Source organism: Morone saxatilis, unplaced genomic scaffold (genome assembly GCF_004916995.1).
Source record: "Morone saxatilis isolate NCDOM2014 unplaced genomic scaffold, NCSU_SB_2.0 Contig3, whole genome shotgun sequence".
Taxonomy (NCBI): Eukaryota; Metazoa; Chordata; class Actinopteri; family Moronidae; genus Morone; species Morone saxatilis.
The window spans coordinates 16,368,261-16,371,961 of NW_023339873.1; the positions used below are offsets into that span (position 1 = coordinate 16,368,261).

The following is a 3,701-nucleotide window of genomic DNA, read 5'->3' on the forward strand; positions in this document are numbered from 1 at the left end:
GGGGGGGGGGGGGGGGGTAAAGAAGGAAGGGTAAAGAAAGAGAAGGGGATGAGCAGCATTAGATGGGAAGGAGAGAGAGAGGACAGAAAAGGGGAAAAGGGAGGTAAACAGAGAGAGGGAGGGAGCGTGGGAGAGAGAGCCATAGACTTTGAGTAACAGCAACAAATCAATACAGTTCCATTAGTTTAAATGCTTGGCTGTGGATCAAGCAGCGGATCAAAGATGTCATACAATTAGCCTTTCAGAAATTCATTTGACAACATAGACGGCAGTTGCTCCACATAATAGTCATCGTAATGACCGTGTACACAAGACGATTGGCAAGGGTTGACTGGAAGGTCTAGACGTTCGGATTATATCTGCCGGTTCTCCAGGACTTACTTGGCTTGAAAAGCCACAAGAGTAATTTTGAAAAACAGTGATGTATAGGGACAATTTATTTTAACATCGGTCAAACTTTCAGATCAGCCATTTGAAGGTTATCATTTGTTGGTGGCATTAACAGTGAGGTCGGAGCTGGGTATTAAGGGGTGGGAGGGGTTAGCCCACCACTCGGCCTCACAGGCAGCCATTTGGGGGTTTTGGTTGAGACTCTGTGTCTCTGGAGGGAAAAGCGCCACTGCTGCGTTGAGGGGCTGTGGGAGATGCCACAGCTCAGCCTAAGACCACAATTATCAAGGCCCTCGATCTTGAGGAAAGGCTCAATCACACCAAATGTACTGAAACTCGTGGGCCAAAGAAGCCAGTGATTCAGCACTTCTGACAAAGACGATATGACTTCTCGGTTAAACTGAGACACGGGACCAAGAGGGATAATTGCATAAGTGAATAGGTCTGGGAATATAGCAATGTTTAAAATACATTATGGGATCATAAAAAGTGTGGAGAATTTTAAGTGTGTGTGTGTGTCTCTGAGGCTTTTCTGTCTATTTCAGAAGCTGGCTGTCTGCTGTTGATGCATCACCTCGAGAGGAAAAAGACCTTTTTCCCTGCCAGACAAAAAGCCTAAAGGGACCAGCTAAGGCCGCTGATTCAGAGCATCACTTAGCTCCACGCACACAAAAAAGGCACACAAGTAGCATTGTCAGTGTAGCTCAGATAAATACATGCACACACAGAAAAACATTTGCCTCATTTTCCATCTAAATGTCCCCGCGTGCCAAAATAAAGGCCGCCAATGTTCTAAGCAAAATCTTTCCCGAACCTGTAGGGATGGAGGAACACAAGGTGCCACTTTGACACCCACCTCCGCCTGCCTCTTTAGGGATGTGAGGTCATGCTTGCAAACAGAGGATGAAAAAAACAAGCCGTCATGGCAACTGGTTGCATAACCACCCCGTTTGTGTCCCAACAACATGGCGTGACCGGAAAACTAAGATTTGGTTGCCTACACTGACCTGACCAGCATCTGACTAACACTGTACACTCATTCACAGTCAGAGAGGGTTGTAACGGGCCAACGGTTGCCTGGTCAATGTTCCATGAACGACTGCCAACAGTCTGGTCCAGGCACGCGCTGGACTTCAACAAGTGCTCTGTGTGGCGAGTGTGTGTGTTCTATTTGCATTCAGCCAAATAATTCAAACCGATACTTCAGTCTTTCCTTCTCAAGTGTGGAAATTATTTCCAAGAAAGACGTCCTCCACCCTGGAGCTTCTAAAGATGGAATGTGGAGTAACGGACGGTTCAGTGGCCGCTGCAAAAAAATACACCCTTTCTGTTCCACTTAGCAACTGGGTGACACAAATATTACAGTACTGCCTCAAATAGATATGGTGACCATGAGGAAGAAACAGAAGAGTAGCTGAATACAATTTCAGACAATTTCCCCCTATTATATCTATTAAAAGGGTATTACTCTTAATTTCCTCAAAGCTCCACCCAAGGTTCCTCTTTCCCCCACTGTGACACACTATTCCACACACTCATACTCACACTCACAAGGTGACAATAATGACCACCCTTACTGGCTCGCACTGGCGCCTGTTTCTCAGAGAGAAAGTTAAGTTAAGTTAAAGTTAAAGCAGAGGTGCGTGTCCGTGGGTAGTGGAGTGTGGTGAGAGGAGGTGACACAGAGAGAGGGATCAGTATGTCATGGACAGGGGTGGTGGGGTCGTGATCATAAAAAATGAAGAGAAAACACTTACTTACAGAGAAAAGGGACATGGAAGGAGAGGGAGCTAAACCTGAATCCAAACATTTAACCATAAACCCATTACCCCGCTCTGGAACTTACTCAACACAAGCAGCCATTTGTATCCATTTTAAATGTATGAATTGCTCAATGAGGGTGAGTACGCAGCATTAAGTTAGAGGAATCACTGTTTAAGTTACATATGTCAAGGATTGCTGTCATTTTCTAGCTGACAAGAAATAGTCATTCGCTCCACTGCTGACAGAAGGCGTGGGTAGATGGAGTATTCAAAGAGCAAAGCGATGCCAGTCAACGTGAACTGTGTTATAAACCGCTAACCTGAAAAGTTCATCACATATAGATGTTTATTTCCCTCTGCTTTATGCAACAGTCAACCTGCATTCGGCACAACCTTAGCCTGTGAAAATAGCAGGTTGGTTAAAATCGTGTCAAAAGGACGACCACATGCACAAACACACACAGACAGCAACACAAGAGTGGAACCGCAACAAAGCTTGGGTACACACATAGAAACACACCCTCCGCTTTGACTTCACTTCAAAGAATTAGTGGAAGATGATTGCTTATTAGAGTAATTCAGGGGATTTCAGACCCAAGGAAGACAACAGGCGCAAAGACAGCAAGGCGGAGATGAAGAACTGTATGTGTCGATAAAAATCAATACAGCTGTTATCCTTCTCTCCCTCTTTCCCCACTTCCCACCCTAAAGAGTCTTAATCCTCACTAAATCAAAAGGATTGAACTGACAATCCGTTTTCCACATCCACGTCCAAATCTAGAAAAAGACCAAAACACTCAGCCGCATTTTAAGAAACATTAAAGCATCGACCCAATGAAGGCCGGTATTGTTTCCTCAAACCGCTTCCTTTTCTGAGTCCATTTCAAGGCCCTTAATGGGGGCAGTTTTAACACTCGCCACATTCACCACAAACTCATAATATGAATCACTGCATCCTGTGGAACAGCAATCTTCCTAACACCCGTCCTGCTCTGCCTAAAAGAGCCCATTATGCTCATCTGCCGACGCCAAATTTAATCTGTTCATCCGGCAAAAAGTTAAAAAAAATGTATAAAACATATCATCTTATGGATATTTGTAAAAAGGAGACCAAGAGGACAGAGACATGTGGAAGCTTGAGGACAGCGAGGTCTGGAGCCGAGGCTTACGGCGATATTTTACACTTTTACACTCGATTCAAGCGTGTAACCACCCAATAACCTGGGAATGCTGTGGTTCCGATGTCTGGCTGCTCACATGGCCAAAATTCTAACTTGTCAATCATTCAACACTTTCACCATAAACCCTTACACTTACACTTTCAATTAGTGCTTCTGGTCCACACTTCAACTCTCCATTAACTCAATTATGCTGTGAATTAGAGCCCTGTCCACACCAGAGTTTAACACGGTCTTACCCCTGTAAAAATCTTCTTAGATCTTGTTGGATATGCTGCCTATTTATCTTTCAGACACCTGCCATTCAACATGAAAGGAATCTTTGATCCTAGTAATATACCCGGCCAGACACACGCACACGCACACGCAC

At 44.7% G+C, this 3,701-nt stretch overlaps 1 protein-coding gene across 5 annotated transcripts in view; it reads right to left on the minus strand.

Moving 5' to 3' along the window:
* Window positions 1–3,701, minus strand: part of tiam2a (TIAM Rac1 associated GEF 2a) — a 96,290-nt gene that overhangs the window by 33,495 nt on the left and 59,094 nt on the right. The gene's annotated exons all lie outside the window — the stretch shown is intronic.